This window comes from Leopardus geoffroyi, chromosome B2, assembly GCF_018350155.1.
Source record: "Leopardus geoffroyi isolate Oge1 chromosome B2, O.geoffroyi_Oge1_pat1.0, whole genome shotgun sequence".
NCBI classification, from domain to species: domain Eukaryota; kingdom Metazoa; phylum Chordata; class Mammalia; order Carnivora; family Felidae; genus Leopardus; species Leopardus geoffroyi.
In genome coordinates this window covers 72,818,119-72,844,354 of record NC_059332.1, presented here as the reverse complement: position 1 = coordinate 72,844,354, position 26,236 = coordinate 72,818,119, and the positions used below count along the sequence as shown (strand labels likewise).

The following is a 26,236-nucleotide window of genomic DNA, read 5'->3' as shown; positions in this document are numbered from 1 at the left end:
CACACCTTCACAACCTCTCTAAGCTTCTCACTCATCTACTTCCTGGAGCCCATTTATCCTCCATGACCACTTTCAAAGCGTTCTGTTTCCATGAAGAAATTTGAAGGATGGCAGCCTACACTGATTTCTCCCTTTCCAAACATGTATTAATAAGTATTTTATTAATTTATGTTTTTCCCCATACACTTGTTTTATACATGTTGACTGCTATCTCACCAACCAAGTTTGTAAACTGTCAGAGGGCAGGGTGATGCCCAATACATTCTTTATTACCTTCCTCAGTGCATAGGAGGATGTCTGTGGTGTGTTTCCTATAATTAGAAACTGCTACAGGATCAGTGATGGCCCTTTTTGGTTTGGAGAAGCTATACCCTCTTCTTCCACAGATAGACAAAAATGACCCCTCATAATAAGTTACACACAGAAGTACGCTGAAGTTCTGGTAATGAACAGAAGGATAAGAAGAGGACTGAACAGGCATACTCACTCTACTTGGATCTTTCCTCACACAGAAGGAAGGCTGCTAGAGCAATGGGGCTATTCCTCAAGAAAGTTAGACCCAACTCATCACAGACATCCTTACAGACTTTGTAGATAAACTGTATCCCTTCTTTTCTCTTCTCTCTCACTCTTTGCCATTTACTCTTATTTCCAGATATAATATCTATTTTATTAATCTGCATTTTCTAAGATGGAATAGCAAAGAATAAACAAATCAGCTACTTCTCAAATCAAAGCACTTCTCTGGTTACATTGCACACATTTACATGGAGATATGATTGGAGAATTTAACTTCTGCTTCATCTAATATATTTGTTCTTAAAAATTTCATTTTATTTTGCTCTTTTTGTTCTATGTGCTTCTGTATTTCCTTTTAATCTGCCTTTTTCTATTTGGGTTATGTTGCTTCAGCTTTTATTTTCTACAGAGTTTTGGATTAGATGTGTGCCATTTCTAATTCTACTAGATTTCAGATTTAAAACCTAACAACCGGTTAACGTTTTAAAGATTATAAAGCCTCTAAGATCATATTAGAGGCATGATCTGATAAGTTAGTGTCCTTTCTATTTAAGATGAAAATGTAATCCACCTTTACTCTACACATAGTTTCTACCCATGCACTCATCCACTTTTTGGTCTTCTCTATAATTATATGTGGGTTAATTATAAATTATTGAATTATTGGTTTTACATAATATGCCATTGTCATTTTGGACATTCGTATGTACTTTTGTACAAGTGATTGGTGTTAGCGAGCAAAACCAGGTATAGGCTACATTTCATCTAGTTTTTCACTTTATTTTAGCCTCTCAAACACCTTGTAAAGTATAGAGATATTTTACATGGAAGTGACTTAACCGGTATCTAACAGAAGTCAAGTGCAACATGCCTGGCCATAGAGTGTCTAAAGGTAACAGCCCAGCTCTTGACAGTCAGAGATCTCTATTTTTTTAAAAAAAGTGTCAGGGTGTTTCACATCAGAAATACAACCATCAGGACTCACTTCTTCATTATGATCATAACAGACGTGCTTAATGATTATGTGTGGGTTGCTAACTTCCACAGCCTCCGGTGACTTCTGGGCTTCTTCATCAGATGTCTGTTTGCACAGCCCTCGAGACTTCAATTTTGCTTTCTTTTTTAGTAATAAGAGTTTTTCCTCAAAAACTTCTTATTTTTTAGGAAAATAAAATGTGTGCTATATTTCTGTTAAGTCCTGGCATATTAGAGAAACTCCTTATGAAATATTTAACTTTATACTGTGCTGTCCACAAGTGACATTTTCAAAACATTTTCAACCTTTCTTCTGAAAGCAACATTTATATAAAATAATAGCACCAGTCTTAAGTAGATGAGTTTTGACAACCATCAAAACATTCCCACCATCACGATCAGGATATTACTCCAAAAGATCTGCAGTCAACCCTGCCCCTCCTCTGGCCCCAGTCAACCACTCCTCTGCTTTGGGTCACTACAGATTAGTTTCACCTGTTCCAAAATTTCATATAAATGGAATAACATAGTAGTATGAACACCTTTATTCCTGCCTTCTCTCATTTGGCATGTTTCTGAGATTCACCTAGTTGTATATATTAGAAGTTCGTTCCTATTTTCAGCCGCGTAACATTCCATTATATGAACACACCACAATTTGTTTAACAATTAACTTGATGTAAGCACTTGGGTTGTTTCCATTTTGAAGTGATTATAAATAAAACTATTAAACATTCTTGTGCAAGCCTTTGTGTTGATGTACGTTTTCATTTCTTTGGCATAAATACATTAAAGTGGGATTACTTGGTTATGTGGTAACTGAATGTTTAACTTTACAAGAAACTGGCTGAATGTTTCCAAAAGGGCCATACCATCTACATTGCTGCCAACAACATGAAAGAATTCTACTTGTTCAGTACAATAGTTTGTTTTGTGTTACTTTTTAAAATTTGAGTCATTCCAGGGGTGCCTGGGTGGCTCAGTCAGTTAAACGTCCAACTTTGGCTCAGGTCATCATCTGGCGGTTGGTGAGTTTGGCCCTGCATTGGGCTCTGTGCTGACACAGCTGCTTCAGCTGCTGTCTCTCTCCCTCTCTCTCTGTTCCTCCTCCTCTCACACTCTCTCTCTCTCTCTCTCTCTCTCTCTCTCAAAAATAAATAAGCATTAAAAAATGTTTTAGATAAAATAAAATAAAATTAAAATAAAATAAAATAAAAAATAAAATTTCAGTCATTCTAGTAAGTAAGTGTATCATGGTATCCATTATGATTTAACTTGAATTCCCTGGTGATTAGTTATATTGAGCAACTTTTCATATGTTTACTGCCCATTCACATATATTGTTTTATGAAGTGTCTATTCAAATATTTTGCCCATTTTTATTGGGATGTTTTGGCCTTATTCTTTTAAGAGTTATTTATAAATTCTAGACACAAATTCTCTGTCAAATATATGGATTGCACAGACTTTCTCCCAGCCTTTGGTTTGCCTTTTTGTTTTCTTTAACAGAATCTTTTAAAGAGTATAAATTTTTATGGGGCACCTGGGTGGCGCAGTCGGTTAAGCGTCCGACTTCAGCCAGGTCACGATCTCGCGGTCCGTGAGTTTGAGCCCCGCGTCAGGCTCTGGGCTGATGGCTCAGAGCCTGGATCCTGTTTCCGATTCTGTGTCTCCCTCTCTGTCTGCCCCTCCCCCGTTCATGCTCTGTCTCTCTCTGTCCCAAAAATAAATAAACGTTGAAAAAAAAAATTAAAAAAAAAAAAGAGTATAAATTTTTAGTTTTTGTGAAATCTGAGTTATCAAATTGTTCTTCTATAGCTAATACTTTTTTCTTCTTAAGAAATCATTGTCTGCTCCAAGGTTATGAAGGTTGTCTTCCACATTTTTGGTTACTTTTATTTTCACAGAAAATACTTAATTTTCTGCCTGTGTTCCTTATATTGCATTTTTAGATCTTTTGCAATCCTTTCCAACTGTTAGGACTAGTTTTTATCAAATATTTTTAATGTGCTGGGCATTTTTAAAATTTTTTTTAAGGTTTACTCATTTTTTAGAGACAGAGAGAGACAGAGCGTGAGGGGGGGGAGGGGCAGAAAGAGAGGGAGACACAGAATCTGAATCAGGCTCTAGGCTCTGAGCTGTCAGCGGAGAGCCCGACACAGGGCTGGAACTCACAGACTGTGAGAACATGACCTGAACTGAAGTTGGATGCTTCACAGATTGAACCACCCAGGCGCCCCTGCACTAGGCATTTATAAATAAATTATCTTACACAAATTCTAAAACAGTCCAAGTGAATTAAATATCATTGTTATCCTCATTTTGTAGAAAAGGTATGTAAAATATGGATAACGTAAAAAAGCCAAAGGGCCAGATTTCAAACCCAGGCAATCTATTCCTAGGGCCATGTTATGTGGCCCCTTAGTCCATTTCCTTTACTAGGACTTTCCAACTCACTCTGTTGTATCTCACCTTATCTTTTATTTTCATCCAAGTTTTTCCTCTTTTTGGAGCTCTTCCTGGTTCCTAATACTTTACAATTCTTTGAGGATTTCAAAAATTTCTTGAACTTTCTTTGTTTATCCTAACATGTAGTTTTTAGTCTATCTTCCTTCACTAATTCTTTATCCTTGTCCATGCCTTCACCACTAAGCTACCAGGTTTCATGTATTTATGTTTTCACCTGTTCAAACATGGTAAATTCAGACTATTTTGACTGTAGATTTACTTTGTTAATATATAGTGTGTTCTGACATTGTGAGATTTTTACATAACTCCTAAATGTGTACCTGTACATTTTTACCTACCCTGATATATGATTAGTTAGTTGGGAGGTAGTGAAGGTCCATAGCTCCTACTCAAATTCCCCTTTTCCCTGGCAGTTCTACCCCATTGAAGTAACATGCTTTTCTGACCCAAAAGCCTGGTTACTGATATCCTAAATCAGTGCAGTCCGTGGAAGCTATAATTTTCATTAAACATTCCTCAGAGACTTTTCTAGGTTACAAACCCCACCAATATGGTTTATTTACTAAACAGCAACATGCAAGGGCTGAGACTTCCTCACACATGGAGTGCTTAATATCCAATTGGTTTTTGGAAATTGCTATCTGTGAAGGATTACATGAAGAAGATGAAGAAGAAATGTGAGCCACCAAGTTCTAGCTGCCTTAAGATGAGGAAAGATCAGGGTAGAAGGACAGTTGCTCACACCTTAAGTTTCTGAGTCTAAACAATGTCTAGAAGGTATATAGCGTTTACTGAAGTTTTCCAGGCATCCTCTGTCACATGAAGCAATGCTCTAGTAAAGTTTTCACAAGCCAGTTCTATCTATATACATATCCATGTAGGAAGATCAACATGCAGGCACTGGAAATAAGTTAACTATTATTTTGTGCTCATAAAATGTCTGTCATGTGTTTTGATTCTTTGAAATTTTTTTTACTGAGGGCTTAAAAGAAACACCATCAGGGTTACTTATCAACACCATTTTAAAGCAAAATTTCCATAAACTATTCCTTCTCATCTTTAAACCTCAAGTGCTGTTTTTTTTACTTTATTTATTGTTTATTTATTTTTATTGTGGTCTCACATTTCCTAACACAGCTTGAGTCAATACCTAGTAGTTAGCATTCAGCTGATTTTTTAATTTCACATTTTATTTAGACAATTTTATCTTATTGTATTGTATTTTCAAATGTTTATTTATTTTTGAGAGAGAGAGAGAGAGAGCATGCAGGAGTTGGGGGTAAGGGTAGAGAGAGAGGGACACAGAGGATCCGAAGCAGGCTCTGTGCTGACAGCAGTGAGCTGCCGTGGGGCTCAAACTCACAAACTAGGGATCTTGACCTGACCTGAAGTTGTATGCTTAACTGACTGAACCACCCAGGTGCCCCTTATTTAGACAATTTTAAAAAAAATTATCATAATCTCATTTTGGGATGCTATTTCTAGCTTATCATTTTTTTTCTTACCTCTACAATTAAACATCAGCTTCCTTTATCGAAGGACAACAGCAATTTCTAGTTTCAAATCTGTTCAATGAAAATGGAATCCAGGGTGCCTGGGTGGCTCAGTGAGTTAAGTGTCCAACTTCAGCTCAGGTCATGATCTCGCGGTTCACAAATCTGAGCCCCCCCATCGGGCTTTATGCTGACAGCTTGGAGCCTGGAACCAGTTCCAGATTCTGTGTCCCCCTCTCTCTCTGTCCCTCCCCCACTCACACACACACACACACACACACACACACTCTCTCTCTCTCTCTCTCTCTCTCTCAAAAATAAATGTTAGAAAAATTGAAAAAAGAAAAAAAAAGAAAATGGAATCCATATTTTTTTATTCTTTTTTTTTCTTTATAGATGAGAGAGAAATTGGAAAACACTGTTGAAAGATATATGAGATCCTCCAAATAATTTATGTAGATAATTCACCTCAAAGAGCTGAAGCTTTTTTCCCCACATTTTAAGTCACTGGGGGCTGCATATAGTGATGTCCTTCAGGGAAGTATGATATATAATTGTAGAATGATTAAAGAGAAAAATAACCATTTTAAAGTAGAGATAAACCTGACAAACACTACCTTAGGTGATCAAGGCTAACATCAATAGTGATAACTCATGTTGATAGTATGCACCCTTGATATGATATGATGAAAATGACACTTTACCTCTTCCTCCCAATATTTCATAACCCAGGACAATTGTGGGGAAAACATCAGATTAATTCCAGTAGAAGAAAATTCTACAAAATATATACCCAGTACTCCTTAAAATTGTCAAGGTCATCAAAGCAAAGGAAGTGTAAGAAACGGTCATAGACAAGAGGAGCCTATGGAGACCAGATGACTAAATGTAATGTGGTATCCTGAATGTCATCCAGGAACAGAAAAAGAAAATTAGGTACGACTAAGGAAATCTAGTAAAGTGTGGACTTTATTGATAAGAAAATGTTGATATTGGTTCCTTAGTTGTGACAAATGTACTACACTGATATTAATATTAATAACAGAGGAAAGTGGATGTGGAGTATATGAGAAATCTATTATATTTATAATGGCTCTGTAAATCTAAAACTGTAAAATAAAAAGATCTTAAATAAAAGTATATGACATCAATTTATGTAAATAGATGAGAGTCTCATTGTATCAGACATATATCTGGATAAAAAGTAGTCTCCCAATAAATGACTGTTTAATTGATTTCAATTCAATGAAACAAGTACTTACCTGTGCATCAAAAGTCCTGTATGATAGGAGATGTCACATGCAGAGCTCTGTTATCTAAAAAGGTAACATGACTGATGGTTAAAACATAGACTAATTTTCTAGGCTTTTAAATTCCAACAGAGAACCTGATTACATTTGCACTGCTATTACAGGTGCACTACTGAATCTTCTTGGCCACAGATTTTTTTTTCAGAGACAAACAGAGGAAATTAAAACAGGAAAACTTTCTGCTTCAGGGTTTAAACATTTATTATGTTTGACAGCATAACAGAGCTAATGCTATCTACTCACTACCTAGTCACCACTTTCTCTTTAACACTAGAGGTTGGCTCCTACTGAAGGTTAACCTCACCCAAACTATGACATTGATGCTACAAATATGTACACAACACTATTCATCATGATGTCTATAATCTATTCCTGTCAATTCAAAGGAGTATCCTTTGTTTACATTAAATTTCTATAACAAATGGTTGAAGTGTTTTTTCAGGATATTATAAAAAGTGGCATGAAGTTTTACAAATTAAATTTTTCTCTGCTTAAGACAATTATGTTTTACAATAGCTAAGTTTCACCATTATCCCTCTGCAATGACATTCAATGACGATGTTAATGGTTAGCCAAATTAAAAACAAGAATTTAATTTGCTCTTTCCAGGTAAAAAAAAATAAAAGTGAAGTAGATTTTGTGGTTTAATGTTTATTAAGTTAATACGGAATATTAAATTAATATTTAATATATTAATATTAAATGAATGCATTCAATAATATAATAGGAAATTTACACATAAAACTAAACATTCCCATATACATAGCATTTTTCTATTTTTTGTAGCTCTACATTTATTGCTAAAATAAATGTAGTTTATTTGACTTGAATCTAGAATGAAATACAAAGTGTATCTAACATTGTTTGCATAGGCTCTATAATTTATGATCCTTCTGGAACACTTTTAGTAGCTGCAGCAACTCAGCCTGGGGAGAAATATTAGTTAGCAAACAGCTGTGAGAAAAGTTTATGATGAAGCAAGAAAATACACTGATTTCAAATATAAATGGTTATACTTACATAAAAATATTTTTCCTGGCAATGGACTGGTCAAACATATAAAAATTAACATAAGTACATATTAATAAAAACGGGGATCACATATGACATTCAATAAGTCTGAATATTTATGAGGCCAGTTTAATAAAAACAGGAGTTGTTGTACCTTGTTTTCTTAGTGGGAGCCGGACCACTAACTAGCACAGGGTACAATTAATGTCAGGATTCTAGCTATTGGGTTGCTGGCTTTTACAAGGCAAAGATAGCAAACACTTATTATCCAAAACATTTTACGGTGCTGAGTTCCTTCAGTTGTAAACTTCACAGAGTAGCTAAATCCATGTGATAAAGTATAGAGGTGCTTTAATGATGGCCATTCAATAAAGACCAATAAAGTGGTTCTGGGTGAGCCTGGAACTCTACTTCATTTTTAGAAGTGTACACACACATATACACATGCACACATGCACACACACACACACACACACACACACACACACACAAATGTATTGAAGTTTATGTAACATTTTACCTTTTGATTTAATGAAAGAAAGCAATAATACATTAAAAATGGGAAAATTCTTTGACCCATTCCTCCTAATCAGGAGCAGATCTTGGTATTGTTAAAACTATAGGTTCTTTTGAAGATAATAGGAAGAAGTATCTACCTTCTAAAACCACAAACATTTTTACTTAATTATTTGCAGTCTCATTCCCCATATACATTGATTCTCATTTTCTTCTCATTGAAAGACATTTTAGTGCAAAAGTATTCTTCAAGAGATCTTTGTGTGTTAAACTTCCAAGCCCTTAAAGGACATCAGAATATCCTTGCTGTACACACATTTATTTCAGTGTTACAGCTCTCTCTCTAACTGTTGAGAAATGTGATATGCAGTCAATTCTTATTCTTTTGTAAGTCCTCTAGAAACTTTTATATCTTCCTCTTGGTCTTCATTGGTCATTGAATTAAACTATATTCTATCCAGGTGTATTCTTTTTCTTTTATCTCTAACTTAATTGGTGTAGTAGGTTGTAAAGATGAGTAATAATTTCTGCTTTCACATTTGTCTGCTATTTTTGCAACATGCCTTTAATGTTCCTCCTTTAAGAAAGAACAGTCGACTTTTCCATCCCTAAATCTAGGCTTGGCCTTATGATTTATTTTGGTAATCGAATATTTAGCCAGCATGATGTAAGCAAAGACTTGAGTAGCACTTGCACACTGGGGCTCTCCCTCTTCTGTAGCTCTTAGAATTCTGAGACCACCGTGTGAAAATGTGAATGTGGCTGAGATGGCCTGTGAGAGAGGCCACTTGGAAGACAACTGAGGGTTCCTGGTTCATAACCTGCCAAACACGGGAGTGAGGGCATTCAAGTCACACCCATTCCATCCGACAGGTGGCCACAGACCGATGATCGAGCCCAGGAGAGATGAGCAACGGAATCACCCCGATGATCCAAACTCAAATTCCCAGCTCTCCAAATTTTGAACTAATAAATGATCTTTTTGTTTTAAAGCACTAAGTTTTGGGGTGGTTTGTTACATAGAAAAGGCTAACTGATGAATTGACTTTCCCAAAGAACTGCCAGGCCAAAGTTTCCCATATTTCTTTAATTCTTGGGAATTGTCAATTATTACCTATTTAACTATTTCTTTAGAGTTTAATTTTTAAAACACTTTATTGAGGTATGACTAATGTGTAAAAAGTTGTACATATTTAATTTATACAACCCACTGAGGTTGGGGATAAGTATACACCTGTCAAATTGTCACCACCATGCAGGCCATAAACATACCATCACATTCCAAAGTTTCTTCCCACACATTTATTATAATAATAATAATAATTATTATTATTATTATTATTAATGTGTGTGTGCATGTGTGTGTGCAGTAGAAACTTAACATAAGATCTACCGTCTTAGCAAATTTTAAGTATACAATACAAAGATGTTAGCTGTAGGCACTATGCCATATTGTTGATGTCCAGAACATATTTCTCTTGTAAAACTGAACTTTGTACCCTTTTACCATCACCTCCCCATTTCCCCTTGCCTCCAGCCCTGGCAGCTACATACAATGGAATATTATCCAACTGTATAAAAGATGGATACCCTGCCATTTGCAACAACATAAATAGACCTGAAAAACATTATATGAAGTGAAATAAGCCAAACATAGAAAGACAAATGCTATATAATCTTACCTATATGTGGAATCTCAGTTTGTTTTTTATCTCCACCTGAAATTGCTTTTATATGGATTTTTGATACTTTCACTTTTTCATCTCTATTTACAATTCTATTTTCTATCACTTTATTCTTTCATGAGATTTTTCTTTTTCTTTTTTAATTTTTTGATATCTCAATCTGATTTCTATGTGAATAACTTATTCCTCAGCTGACTTATCCCTTTATTACATTGTTTGATTTATTTAAATCAACCATTTTATTTTTCATATTTTGAATTTCTATTTGATGCTTTATCATTGCCTCCTACTTTGTGTTGTGTATTCCCTATGCATATGTTTATTTGTCTAGTGAGATTGTTCTTATTTTGCCCTTATTTTATTCTCTTTTTAGTCTCTAATTCTACTGAATTTTCTTGTCTATTTTTAACTGGAAGTGTCAATCCAATGTATACATTTACCATGATGAAAAACTTTCAAAGGAGTTTTTACGTAAGAAATAGACTAAAGTTAAAATAGGAAAACCAGTGTTTATTAACACCAACTGCCTTGAATCTTCAGGGATACATTCAAATGTGACTCTGATGTGATTATTATGTCTTGACTAAAAGGTCAGAATACAACCTTCTTGGCAAAAGTGAGCGTTTCATCCTGAAGGGACTTGGGGTTTCCACAGCCAGTTGTCAATCTTAGAAACTAACGATTAAAACTTGGGAAGCGAACATTAAATGTAGTAGTGAGAAAATATTCCTCCATTCTGAAGTGAGGATCAGTTTAGTAAGAATGTGAAAGAAGCCCATGCGATGACTGCTGCAGAGCTAGTCTTGACTATCTGAGGGCAGCCTTTTGTTTTAGGAATAACTCTCCAATCACCACATAAAAACAATTATGACAGGACTGTCCATAGCATGGGTCTGCCTCACACAGGGGTAAACTTGTGACCCAGCTGATTCTCTCTCCCTCTCTCTCTTTCTGCCCCTTGCCTGCTCATGTTCTCTCTCTCTCTCTCTCTCTCTCTCTCTCTCTCTCTCTTTCTCTCAAAATAAAGAAATAAATTTAAAAATAATGACCTTGCTCACTTCATATCTCTTAGGATGACTACTAGAAAAGAGAAAGTGTTGGTGTGGATGTGGAGAAACTGGAGCCCTTGTATGTTACTGGTGAGACTATAAAATGGTGCAGATCCTGTGGAAAACAGTATGCTGGTTCCACAAAAAATTAAAAATGGAAGTACCATATGATCCAGCAATTCCAATCCTGGTTGTATATCAGAAAGAATTGAAAACAGATTTATTAACAGCTATTTGTTTACCCCTGTTTATAGCAGCAGTATTCGCAATAGCCAAGAGGTGGAAGCAGCCTAAATGCCCATTGACAGGTGAACAGTTTTAAAAATGTGGTAAGTAGAATGTTATTCAGTCTTAAAAGGAAAAAAAAAATCTGGCACATGGTACAATGTGGATGAACCTTGACGACATTATGGTAAATGAAATAATCCAGTCACAAAAAGGCAAATATTGTAAGATTCTACCTCTCTTAAATTAAATTCAAAGCATTTAAATTAGTCTGAAGTAGTTAAATTCAAAGAAACAGGAAGTAGAATGGTCATTGCTAACGACTTGAAAGAGGGGGAAATAGTGAGTTATTTCTTAGTTGGCAAAGAGTTCCAGTTTTGCCAGATGAAAAGTCCTGGAGATTAGTTACACAACAATGTTATTATACTTAACACTACCGAACTGCACACTTATAAAGGTTCAATGGTAAGAGGAAACTTACCATTTTTTATGGACATTTTTAAAGCTTTGGGTCTCAAGTGCTTCTTAAAATTCTTCTCACATTTGGAGAATTTCTTATATTCTGAGTCCATGCAAGGTACTCATTTTTCCAGTTTCCCTTGTAGCCAGATACAGGCATATGACTTGGCTCTGACATTCAAAATCACCCTTGCAAATCTTCAATTCAGATGCAGTGCAGAAGGTGACATCACACAGGATTTTTGCACCAGCAATGGTGGGAGCAGACACATGGTCCAGTGTCTTCTGACAAAGCAGCACTGATGGGGAGAGGGTCAGTGGGATGCTTCTGCACTGTGTGCCTGGTGCCAGCCATGGAGACTCTAAGGGGCCAGCCCTGTAGTATAATATGGGTGTTGTTCCCAGCTGGGTTGCATCCAAGTCTGAATCTGTCTCTGCAAGATATTCTGGGATCTACCTAATATCTTCAATAAGTTATTTTTCTGCTTGAATTAGCTAGATGCCCTTTACTAGGTTCTTAACAATGGAGAGTCTGAGGCAAAAGCTGATGTGTTATTTTTTTTATTTGTACCCATATGAAAGCAGTATGATTGAAAGTTTTTCATCTTATTAAAAGAGACAGAATAACAACAACAACAAATACTGAACTGGCTGAGTTCATGTGGGGTAAACAGTAATGACTATAGGAAAGATTGAAATCCTTGTTAGATAACAATAAAGCAGTTAGGAGACTTTGGCTATGGTGCCTTGGGGTTCAGTGTGCCTCACAAAGCTGGAGCTTTAAAAAAAATTCAAGAGGCACCTGGGTGGCTCAGTTGGTTGAGTGTCCAACCTCGGCTCAGGTCATGATCTCATGGTTCTTGAGTTCAAACCCCGCATTGGGCTCTTGGCTGTCAGCACAGAGCCCGCTATGGATCCTCTGTGCCTCCCTCTCTCTGTCCCTTCCCCACTTGTTTTCTCACTCTCTCTCTCTCTCTCAAAATAAATAATTAAACTTAATAAACTGAATACAAAGTCAATGTTGCTTGCTAACGGCCTCATCCTCTGAGACAAAACAGTTCTGATTGACTAGGTTCTCAATGTGTGGAATTAATATTACATTTCAATAAGCATAATAAGCAAACTGATACATCTGCATCTGAAAAACAGCACATATTTTGCATCTGGGCTCTTAATTAATACGTGGATCTGATTTTTAAGAAAACAAATCCTATAGTTCCAGGTTAACACTGATTATACATTGACATTTACAATTTTTTTTAAATTCCCTTAACTATTCTTGGAGGTGGCTATTATTTTCTCCTTTTATAGATAAGGAAAATACAATCCAAAGTTTAGGAATCCTACCTAATATCACACAGTTAAAAACTCATGGAGCATTGATATGAGATCTGACTACAAACTTTCAAAATATCATTTTGTTTTTGTGAAAGTTTGAATTTAGTATGTGACTAGTAACTTAACTATTTTATACCTCAATTTCCCATCCTCAAGAATGATTCAGTTTCCTTCTATTGACATTGGATTCAAAATGAAAAAAATTTCAAGAGAGTACCAATTATAAAAATAGCATTCAACTAAACTTATAATAATTCTTGATGCTTTTACTGCATAAAATTCTGACTTCTTCTTTTTTCTTTTTCTCTCTGAATTCCACATGGTCATTTACCTTCCTCACATATTCAATTCCATTTAAGGAAAAATATAAACTGAAACTTTGTTTAGTGATAAAATAATATTCAGTAAAAAATACCCAATCATCATCATTTTCAGAACTCTTAGGGATTTGCCAGTGCAGAATTCAGCAGGTTCCTCCTAAACATTTTCCAAATGTCCCCAGCTGTGCTTCTCAGAATCAGGCCAGACCATGGCTAGACAGATAGTCACATCAAAGTGGCATCTTATGGACAAAGAGAACTCCCTTCTCCAGAAGTCTACCAGAGGATCCATGAGGATGAGATCATCCCTGCAAATATTGTTTGCCTTGCTTTTCTCTTTATTTTCTTAACCAGGAGAATGTTTGTCCATGAAATGGTTTGGCAAGGCCTATTATCCCAGAGGATTTCTTAAACTAATAGTCCCAATGTCAAGCATAGGAAGAAAAGTAATTATTTTTGAACAGAAAAATATTCTTTATTATGAATTATCAAATTGTTTTTCATTTTGAGATTTCCAAAGTTTTATTTTTATCCCTATTTGTAATTTGGCCCAAGTATGATACTATCAGTGAAAAACCTATTGACTTGTTTTTTTGTGTTTTGTGTGTGTTTTTTAATCAAAAGTAAAATATTGTTTCGAGTTGAATGGGTGCCTCAATTCTCTGAAAAGCTCTTACACGACCTTACACCTACTTGTTTCTCTTGTTGAAAAGTAAATGATTTCATTAGGGAACACCCTGGAAATGAGAATCAACAGTGGATATGTTTTCCTAAGCATTACCTGTTTGGATCTGAACATGATTGTTCTCCATAAAAGTTCATTTGGAATTTTTACTTCCAAAATAACTGGACTGAAATTAGGAAAAAGCGATCCCATCCCATTCTGTCCTTTTTTCCCCATCCGACTCTCCCTGCAAAGTAACTAGGCTCTATGCCTAAGAAAATAGTCACACACTCACAAGCTGTAAAGGGTAAAAAAAATTACTACTCAAAATGTAATTCATTGCCAACCACAATTCACTACTTGAACAACCAGCTACTGACTCATCTAATTTTACTCTCACATTCATAAGAACATTTTACAAAAAAGCTCTTGAACAGATTCTTTATAAAATTGCTACTTGCAATTAGCTCATGCACTAGTATTTTGCCTGTGTGACTTTGTACATGCTGCTTTTTTTTAACTGCAACACCCTTATTCACCTGTTTAAAATTACTGGGCCTTAAACTCTCAGCTCAGAAGCATCTTTCCCAGAAATCTTTCCTTGTCTGCTCTCTACCCTGGTGACTCCTTGTAGATGACTCCTTGTTGCTCCCAGGTGGTTGTTACACTAACCTCCATTATGCTGCATTTTAGCTGCTAGTCCATCAATCTCCTATAGTAGGTTGTGAGCTCTGTGAAGGTAAGTGCTGTTTGGGGCCATATATAATCAACCCCTAAGACAGTGTCTAACACATTTTGTGGTCAATACATGTTTGCTGCATGAGTAAATTAATGCAGGAATTATCTACTTCAGAGGAAGTATCTGTTTCTGGTTGACTCTCCATCATCTATTCCCCACCATCTACCCCACAGCAACTCTCCTCATGCCAACAGAGAACTAAACCCTCCCACATGTTCAGTCTTGTGAATTTGTGGAAAATGATCCACGGTTCCTTCAAGGAAAGGGTTAAAACAATGTGTATTCTACCTCTAGCCACAGGAACTGCTTCAGGGATATGCATGCAATCTAATCTGAGCTGGTAAGAGTTTGCAGCATTTTGAGGGGAGGGAATGCCCTTTTCTTTTGCAGAAACTATTCAAAGAAGGCATTCTGTTTCAATGCACATGATTACAGAAAAATGACTACAACCTCAAGAGCTGCTAGTGACTATCTTGTAATGAAAACAGGAGAACATCCCTGACAGTAGAATGCAGGAGGAAGCAGAATCAGGAAATAGCAAGAGAAACCATACCCTGCTCACATTATTTAAGACTTGAAAAAAGATGTCTCTAAAGTTAGTCCCTGGGCTATTCAGTTAGGAGAGGCAATATTATTTTTAAAGTTGTTTGAATTAAGTTTTCTGTTCCTGCAACATAATTAGCTCTTTTTACTTAAATGGCTCAATTTCTCAACCAAATCTTCCTTTAGCTCAGTCTCCCATTTGATAAAATATTTCATCATCTGCTTCAGTTCTCCCCTAAGGGCATAGTAAGAGCAGAGTGGAAACAACATGGGTTTTGAATTCAGATAAACAGATGTTTTCATTTAAGTTCTACCTTTTATTATCTGTGGACACTGGGCAAGGCATTTTACCCTTCTGGGTCTCATTTTCCTCAACCTTACCTACCTTAAAACTCACTGGAGGATTTAATGAGATAAACATATTTAACTTCATGCCTATGAGTTAGATGTTCATAAGATAATTTATATTTTTCTTTCTTCCCTTGTAATTCTCACTAGCTTAAATTGGCTCATGGGAATTCTGACATTTTGAGCCTCTGAAGCATAAATACCTTTTCATTCTACATCTAACAGCTATCATATAAAACCCCCTGATGTCATCAGCATTCAGAACAGCCTTTCATACCATTTATATCTTCACACCCCAGTTCTGCCATCATTGTAAACGCCAACTCATCAACTTTCTCAAGTCCAAATCCACACTTTACATTCATCCTTCTTGATCACATGTCTATGTTTAATTTTACTTGCACTTACTGAGCACCTACTATATGCCAGCTTTAGAGAGACACAGTTGAGTAAGACAGGGGTTCCTGTCCTCAGGATCCTTACGTCTAGAAATAGAGACAGATTTTCTAAATTAAATAAATTCGAAAGACAGTAAAAAATGATGAGGGCAAGAGTTATATGCATGGGTTATATGCATGCAGGTGCACCCTGAAAAAGAAACTAGTGTGGAAGCAGACAGTCGAATCAGGAGGCGATTATAATAAACTAGGGGAGAAATGACTGTGGTTGACTCAAGATGGTGCCAGTGGAGGAAGTGAGAAATTAACAAATTATGGATATATTTTAAAATTTGAGCCAAGAAGTTGTGCTGATGGACTATATGAAGAGTGTGAGAGAGTAAGAGGTGTCAAGGATAGCTCCCAACTTTAGGGGAAGAGAAATTTCAAGAATATAATTATATTAAGTTTGATGAGGAAGACTGTGAAACAGAAGCTCAGTAGAGATATACAAAAGGTAATAAATACATACATACACACATACATACATAGATAAATGTGGAATATATATATACATATATATATATATATATATATGTATATATATATATATATATATACCTACATGCCTGGAGTTTATAGTAAAGACCTAGATAAAGATATACATTTGAAAGCTATTTGCATATGGAAGGTGAAAGCTTTTGTGATTGAGTAAGGCTATCAAGGAAGCAACTGCAGATAGAAAATAAAAAAGATCCAAAGGCTAAGACTTGGACTCTGTTGTTAAAAGGTTGGGGATATAAATATACATGCAAAGAAAATAACTGAGATTATATGCAACAAAATTGTAACATTGAAAAGGGAAAGTTATATTTTTTTCTCTTCATTTGCTAATTTTTTGATAGTGAAAAAGTATTCTTATATAATTGAGACTATTAAAAATTAAAATAAAAACTTGATAATCATACATAAATTTTACAGGTAAGAAGACAAATTAGTTGATTGCTTAATTTGACCTTTTGTGTCTTTTAAGAAATTCCAGATTCTAAGTTGTTTTGTGAGGGAGATGCTTACCATATTCTCCAGACTCTCCTCATCCTCACCAGACTTCAGTGTTATACCTCTTCCGGTACATTTTTCTAGGATCAATTTAGAAATGCTCCTGGTATTAATTGGACAGAGCCAGTCCCAAACACCTAGGTCCTGTCATCTGTCACCTTGATGGAATAACTGGGGTTCTACTCTATACTAAGGACTAATCTCTTCATGCCCTATTAAATAAGTAAACTTCTGTCTTGTTCTTTATTTTTATAGAACTCCTTACCCTCATCACCTTCCTCATCACCTAGGATTAGGATGACCTCCAAGGTGCTTTATACCCAAATAAAACAAATAGACTACAAAGAAAAACCATTATTTTCTTTAAACTAATGGACTATCTTCTTAAATACTTTTTATTTTGACAAAATAATCCTTGCCTTTGTAGTTTTCCTAAAATCATGTGGCTGAGTTATAAAGATAAAGGTCAAAAAGTTCATCATTAGAGGTATATAAACAAAAATAACATCTGAATTGTCAATTAATATGTAGTAACACTGCTAAATATTGCTACAAGTTTTTCTTTCAACCTTTTCTATAAAAGACAGTTTTAAGATTTATCCAATATTATCATTCACAGTGAAAATGCCTCATGAATAGACTTATCTTGAAAGCATGCAAAATATACTTATACATAAAACCAAAATTATTTATTACTATTTTATTCAGTGAGACATCCTGAAGGTCTTCTATGTTCCCAAGTTATAGCGCTATTTTTTTAATTCTATATACAGTGAAACAACATGTGGAGACCACTTACATTATATATGAACAACAGGCATTTTATCCACTACATTTTGGAGTATGTGTTCTCCTGGAACATAGACTCTTCAATGCTATTAGGTGACTCATGCTTAGTTTGATGCTTGTACTTTACCTAAATTATTAACTTTATTTACATGAGATAGCAATCATGAGTTAAAATGATAGAGCCCTTCCTGCATATTGCTTTCAAGCTGAAACGTAAAATAAATACTATTGATAACATGGAATCAAATGCTTTATAGCAGCTGATAGAGAACATAATTTGCTTAGATTTTGACCATTGACAGTTGAGCATCTGCTTTCATTTTAATTTCTCAAGTAATGGCACTTCTGATAGAAATAAAAACGTATGTGGTGATGGTATAAATGCAGAACAATTTGATCACCACTATTGATCCCATCCACCTCTGCAAATTTTTAAGTGCTTGATGAGGTATCAGTTACTCTGAACCTTTCTGACTGCCTACTGCAAGAAAAAATGGTTTTATACTCTTTTAATAGATGTAACTATCTCATGGAAGTGAACATCATTGACTCATTCATTTGTTAAAGAGAATTTCACTGAAAAAATGATTCTTCAGAGAAGTGAGATGGTCGAGTCCACTTGGGGGAGATGGTTCCAAGCAGAGAAACAAACCATGGCAAGAGCAGTGGGACTGGAGTTTGTCTGGAGAGTTTGAGCAACTCTAAGGCAAGGAGTGTGGCTACAACAGAGTCAGCAGAGGCAGAGGTAGCAAATATTAGAGCAAAAAGGTACCTGGAGGTAGCCTTTTGGACCTTGAGAAAATTCCGGGCTTACTTTGAGTGAATCAGGGCAATAGGGGAGAATTTTGAGCAGGGGCATTACATGATGCGTCCTTTGTGTTAAACTTTTAAAGGATCACTCCAGCTGATATGTGGAGAAAAGACTGAAGGGAAACAATAATGAAAGCCAGTGAGGAGACTGCCTCCATGATCCCGGGGAGAAATGGTGATAGCAGTAGAAGGGGTGAGAGCAATTATTTTCTGAATACATTCTGAATAAATTCTGAAAGGATTTGTTGATGGATTGCATGTGGGGATTAAAAGAAAACTAGGGGAAAAGAATCATTCCAAGATTTACATCAGTACCGCCCCCCCCACTCCATGTCTCAGGCCTTCAACTTTGGAATGCGAATTACACTGTCAGCTTCCCTGGTTCTCAGGCCTTTGGACTTGAACTGAATCACACCATCAGCTTTCCTGGCTCTCTAGTTTGTAGACAACAGATTATGTGACTTCTCAGCCTCCATATCTGCATGAGCCAATTCCTATAATTAACCTCTTCATATAATATGTAATCTCCTCAAATATATTGGTTCTGTTCTCTGGAGAACCTTGGCCAAGACAGTACAAAAAGCCATGGGATTAAATGAGCTCACCAGAGAAGGGAATGAGGGAAGAGAATGTGATCTCTGAGAAGCAACAAGATTAAGACATCAGGCTGATTAGATATCAGCGAAAGGAGCTGAAAACAAGTGGTCAGTGGGATGAGTGGGAAACCAGAAGAGTGTATGTCATTGTTATTACTATCTGCATCAACAACATCACCATCAGCATTAATCAAATGTATAGGCGTCATTCGTGAACTATTCCAACTAACTACCTTACAAAGGAGGTACTATTATAATCTACATAGCAGTTAAATGATTTCCCCAAAGTCAACACAAAGAATAGAAAAGTCGAATTTTAAACAGGTCATTTGACTCTAGGGTGCAGTTTCTTCACTGCTACAAAGTGGCAACCAAAACTTAGGAGAAGAGAGAATGGGAGTCGTAGCAGAAGCACATTCATCACACATTTTTGTTATTTATAACATTTCCTTATTTATAACATTTTTGTACCCAAACATCATAATCAATCACTAAAAGAGCTTATAAGGAATGTTTTCTAGTTCATATTCTTTTCCATTGGTACTCCATGTTTATGTGTAAATACTAAACTAAGAAGAGGCAATGCCCATGTTCTACTCCAAATCAACAAGTGTGAGTGCTATATTAAAGATGTGATGCATGTGGCTTTGTTCAAAGCATGCTGAGATGCGGATAAGAAACTGAGGTCAGGTTGTTGGCCTAGGGAAGCCACAATGAGACGCTGAGCAAGTCACCTGGCCTCTTTGAGCCTCCCTTACTGAATCTGTAAAAGAGAAGTTATACTAGAAGGTAAGTTAAAAATTTTGTCTGTAATTTTTATCTACTCCAAAAAAAGGACTGTGCATTTTAATCACTGAAAGTTCCATGATGCGGATTAAAATATTTTTGTCAAGCCCCACAAACAAATGCTTCCTATGTGATGTTTTCTTCAAGTCTTATGAGCCGCATATAAAAAGTGATAGAAAGGTTACAATATCTTTTTTGCAAAACATTATTAAAGCATACAATTTTTCTAAAGAATTCTAAGGAAAACAGAGATTTTATTCGATTTTGAAGTCTTTTTAAAGCATGAAATATTTTAACCTTATAATGATACTCAGTGAATATTAATGCCATCACCATCTCACTATCATTAAAATCTCTGGAATGGAATAAGAAATCTATATGTTGGGTTGAAAAATCAATAGGATGTCTTCCTACTGTTTAATAAACTTAGTGAACTTACTTTTTTGCATCAATTACATTTGTGAAAACTTAGCAAATATAATTTAAAGAATGACAACTGTGCACACAACATTGTCCTAGACTTATCCTCTTATTCATTTCATTATTATCAAGCCACATGTTTAAATATGGTTTATTAAAAGCAGATCTTTGCTTACCATGGATAATTTAACCCAGAAATAAAATTATAGAGGCAAACTTCCCAGTTTCTATAATTACTCTGGGGGTCTCTAAGAATTTACTCAGTGGCTACAACTCAGACATTTTTCATTAACTTCATACTATTTAAGAATTATTTAATTTCTTCAAAACTAACAATCACTCAGAAAAGTATAAAAAATTCATACAGTAAGCAAATCTCTTCTCTAAAATAATAATTAAGCAATATTCAAGGAGATAAAATAATATTCCAGGTCCTCTGGGTTATCCCTGGGCCAGTTCAGAAAAGTTCATCCTTGGTGGATTTTTTTCTTCCAGACTGGAGTCACCCTTTCCAATGGTTGAGTAATTAACATTCTACTCCACTCAAAACTCCTTTATCTGAAAAATATCTGAAGAGATTTTTCTGAAGTTTAGCCCGTTTGCTTGCCAATCCATTACTCTATTTCAGAAGTCTTTAAGTGCAACATTTATAACACTGCCTTACAACCTGAGTAAGTGACTCATGTGTTCCATAGAAAGCTGCAGCAGGCTCACACAGGGATGGAACACAAGGAGCTGAGGTGCTGATAAACAGCATCAAGGCTGGTAGCCCAGGGAGCCTGTGGACTTGGTCTGCCAGAATCAACAGCAGCATGGCTGACAACACATTCCATGGCTACATGTAAAGAATTAACTAGAATTCAAAGACACACATTAAGAAACAGTGACCTAGAGGTGCTGGGTATATGCCTAGAATCAAGAATCAGATTTGTATCGCATAGGATCATAAAATATATCTACCATCCAATCAGTCCATCCATATCTGTTTTATTGAAGGGTGAGTGCCAAGACTAAACTGACACTCTAGAATATCAGAAAACTTCTTCCAGCTTCAACTTTATTCTCCTACATTTATCAATTTAGTAATAGATAATAAAAGAATAATTTTCTGCCTTCCTTCTACTTAAAAGAAATTCTTAGAAACAGTGAAATTTCAGAAGCATGCAACAGAAGAGGCAAGGGGGAAAAAAAGCAGTACCACCTGAAATGCTTGGTAAATGTTTAAAATAAGTCATCCAAGGGGTGTGTGGGATGGCTCAGTTGGTTAAGCATAGGATGCTTGGTTTCAGCTCAGGTCATGATCTCACAGCTCATGGGATCGAATCCCATGTTGGGCTTTGTATTGGGCGTGGAGCCTACCTGGGATTTTCTCTTTCCCTCTCTCTCTACCCCTACCCTCCTCAAAATTAAAATAAAATAAAATAAAATAAAATAATAAGTCATCAAAGATATTAAGCATTCAAAGAGTGAAGACTAGAAGTATGATCTATAAAAAAATAATTGATAAATTGGACTTTGTTAAAGTTAAAAAACTGTGTGTGAAAAACACTGTTAAGTTAATGAAAAGGCAAGTCACAGACTGAGAGAAATCTTTGTAAAAGATATCTGATGAGTAACTGGTATGCAAACACACAAAAAGCTCTTAAGGCTCAATAATAAAAAAATTAAAAATGAATAAAAGAGCTGTACAGGCATCTCACTAAAAAAGGTATACAGATAGCAAAAAAAAAAGTATATGAAAATATGTTCAATATCATATACATTAAGGAACTGAAAATTAAAACAATGTAACACCACTACTCACTTATTAGAATGCCTAAGATCCAGACAGTGATGACATCAAATGCTGATGAGGTTATGGAAAAAATAGGAACTATCATCATTGCTGGTAGGAATGCAAATGGTACAGCTACTTTGGAAGACAGCTTGGCAGTTTCTTCCAAAACTAAGCACTCTTACCATGCAATCTATCAGTTGTGTTTTTTGGTACCTACCCAAAGGAATTGAAAACTGCCACACAAACATCTGCACAGGAATTTTTATAGCAGCTTTATTCATGATTGCCCAAACTTGAAAGGAACCAAGATGCCCTTCAGTAAGTGAATGGAGGAACAAACTATGGGACATCTAGGCAATGGAATATTATTCAATATAAAAATAAATAAGTTGTCAAACCATGAAAAAATATGGAGGAATCTTAAATGCATATTTAAATGAAAAAAAAGCCAATCTAAAAAGCCTACATGCTGTATGACTCCAATTATACAATATTCTGGAAAAGGCAAAACTATGGAGATAGTAAAAAAATCAGTGCTCACTGGGGGTATGAGCAGAGGTAGGAAAGAAGGGATGAATAGGCTAAGCACAGGAGATTTTTTAGGGCAGTACAATTACTCGGTATGACACTGCAATAGTGGATATATGTCATTATACATGTATCAAAACCCATAAAATATACAACACAAAGAGTTAATCCTAATGTAAACTATAGACTTTAGTTAATGATAATGTGCCAATCAGCTCACCAATTTTCATAAATGTACCACACTATTGCAAGATGTTAATAGTAGAGGAAATTAGGGGACAAGCAGGAGGAGATACATAGGGATCTCTGCTTTGAGCTCAATTTTTCTGTAAAGCTGAAACTACTAAAATTTTTTCTAACATAAAAAATGACCGGGATTCTGCACATGTTCATAAAGACAAATACATTCAGACTAACATCATTTCTGTTTTGTTTTGTTTGGAATACTTCTTTAAAATACTTAGGAATACTTTGTTTAGAATACTTGTGTTAGTAAGAGACAAATTAAAGAGCAAAATAAAAGAGATAAATAAATAGTGAACTTAATCTGTCACCCATAAAGATGCAGAAATTAAAACTTGGGATGATTTCCATCATATTTGTTTTATGTGCTTTTTGGGACTAAATACATATTGGTCAATAAAGTCACATTAATTAGCCATGCTGTTATTTAAAAACAGAAATAAATGAATAGAAATGAAGATATTCATAAGATACAGTTGCCAATATTAGCAGCTGTTGCTCTGAAACCATTAAAAAAATTTTTAATGTTTATTTATTTTTGAGAGAGAGAGAGAGAGAGAGCACAAGCAGGGGAGGGGCCGAGAGAGAGGGAGACAGAATCCAAAGCAGGCTCCACACCATCAGCACAAAGCCAGTGGGGCTCAAACCTATGAACCGTGAGATCATGACCTGAGCTGAAGTCAAATTCTCAACTGTCTGAGCCACCCAGGTGCCCCTGTTGCTCAGAAAACATTTAGGTAGTTATAATTTACAGTCGTAATATGAGAATTTTAAAAATGGCTTGAATTCTGAAATTTATTCATATAGAAAAAATTTAAGACCCTTTTTATAGTATTGATTTCATTCCAGATTTTACACTAAGTTTAAGACAACTGTAACTCTGATGATGAAGATAGTTCACTGATACTTCTAAAAGTTATTGTTCATCACTTAATGAGAAAAGCAAAGCCTTGGGCATTTTTTGATCATCACTGGAATTCAGCAAAGTAAATCAACATAATATAGTCTTAATAATTATACTCAGAATAAGAGGGAAATGGGAAAACAGTTCATAAAGAGAAATCACAAAGAGAATTTAAAAACCACATCTCAAAAGGTAAAATTCCATGTTCTTTTCACCCATTGGAATACGGAAATAAAATTGTTACAAGTATTAGCATTTTGGTTTTAAATTTTGCTTTCAGGTAAGGACTATGAACACCTTTCCTAACTTTCTCCTTTTTAGTGTTCCTCTTCAAAATGTTTTGCTTTTTTTTTTTTTTTCCTGGCTTTCCAGTTGGTTTAGTCTCATCTAGCCCATGTTTCAAAGTTGATCAATGCTAGAAAAGTGACCCTTCTCCTTAGGTGATTACATGGAACCTGCCTACCCCATTTGCTTTGAGTAAGTTGCTTTTTTCTGATGATACCCAGATGATACAAGAACAGTTAGCTCATCTCTTTTTTACATTTTTCTTAAAGGCTCTGGTTTGCACGTTGCCAGAAGTATTTCACCTTACATGGGAAGAACTTCAATCAGATCTTGCTTCATTGCACATACTATGAGAATTTGGAGCTCTCCTAGAATATTTGTCTTTGGCTTATACCCCCCAACTCTCAGTAAACTGGGTTGTCAAAATTTGCTATATTTCATTTTAAAATAAATTAGCAAGAATTCAAATCTATCCCTATTTAACCTCTTATACAATAGTTTCATTACCCATTCTCTTAAAGTTTCTGGCAATGCCAGAAGAAGGATCAGTGGTACTAATTGTTTTACTACTTATAAGATTTAAGGAAATTGAGGCATTATTTCAAAAATCTAGATATAACCATGGGTTTGTGTTAATATATGAAAATACCCTCTTTAATGAGCATCAAAACAGAAAATCCATTTGGAATACTGGGTTTATAGTAAAAAATATCAAGTAATTAAAGTGTGCAGTCAGGAATAAGGTTACTGAGCTGTAGTCTGAATCTGAAGATGAGAGTTTAGAAGAATCCTTATGGAAATCAGAAAACAAGATAAAAAATCTGAAGGAGCAGTGTTCTTTATAGCAGAAGTCAGATAATCCACAGCTGATCTTGGAAGAGGGTGGAAGACATGCTAAGATTCCTCAAAGATCAGAAATGGAGGAAGAATGCCTGGAAATTTCTCTATTCTTAATGATGTCCTCTCATCTCCTTACCCGGGAATTACAAGCTGAACTCAGGAAACCAGTCCAGCCAATTTTACGAAGGGCTCTGATCTCATCAGAAATTCATAAGAGGTTACTGGCACATTAACCCTAGCTCTTTCAACTGTCACATGGCTGTAGTTATGGACTCTTTAAGAGAAGGGAGGAAGGAAGGAAGGAAGGAAGGAAGGAAGGAAGGAAGGAAGGAAGGAAAGAAGGAAGCTAGAAAGTTTGAAGCTATTTTGGTAGTATGCTAACAAGAATTTCTGAAGTTTTGCATAGTTTTGGTCATAGTAATGAACACCATTTATAAGTGTGACATATGTTTTTGCAGTACTAAAAACAACTACAAATCAGTAATAAATTCAGAATTTAACCTTAAGTTATTGAGAACATGTTCTTTTGATGGAATTTGCTCACTAAATTTGCATAATATTTACTTGACAGACCACAGACCACAATTTCCATTATAGAATTCAAGTTATCTGTGTATCAAACATCTCCAATGTATTAATAGAAGAAAATAAGATAAAGAATAGGAGATGAGCGCTAGAGAAAAATGTGACCCATAGTGTGATAAATACTCTAAGTACAGTATTTAAATAAATATAAATATAGATAATACTATATTCTTACTAGGAGGAAATTCAACAGATCTTGTTTAAATGGTTTTAGCGATTGTTGACTGAATTAGTCTAGCAATATTGAGTCTTCCTAAAACAAGTCCTATGTTTAGATTATTCACCCTAATCTATGTATTCAGAGTATTTGTGAAAATTAAATTAGAAAGATTCATCTTACATATTGTCTTTAGCTGCATTCAAGCTGTCATAGCAAAGTTGAATAGTTGCAACACGGATTGTGTGTCCCAAAAAGCCTAAAATATTTACTCCTAAAAGGAATAAAGCCTAAAAAGAGTTTGAAGACCTGTGGCCTAAACTAACAAATTCAATCTTAAAAAAATAAATACCACAATGACATAAAAGGAAGTGGGAGTTGTTACTTTACAATTTGCAATTTTTATACTATAAGTAT

General features: G+C 35.3%; 1 long non-coding RNA gene across 4 annotated transcripts in view; it reads right to left on the bottom strand.

Annotated features, from left to right (window-relative positions):
• The window catches only part of LOC123608660, a 501,461-nt gene that overhangs the window by 223,569 nt on the left and 251,656 nt on the right, over window positions 1-26,236 (bottom strand). For all 4 annotated transcript variants that reach the window (XR_006717368.1, XR_006717366.1, XR_006717367.1 and 1 more), the window contains exon 3: window positions 6,719-6,772. This is a non-coding gene — a long non-coding RNA (uncharacterized LOC123608660). The remainder of the gene's footprint in view (window positions 1-6,718; window positions 6,773-26,236) is intronic.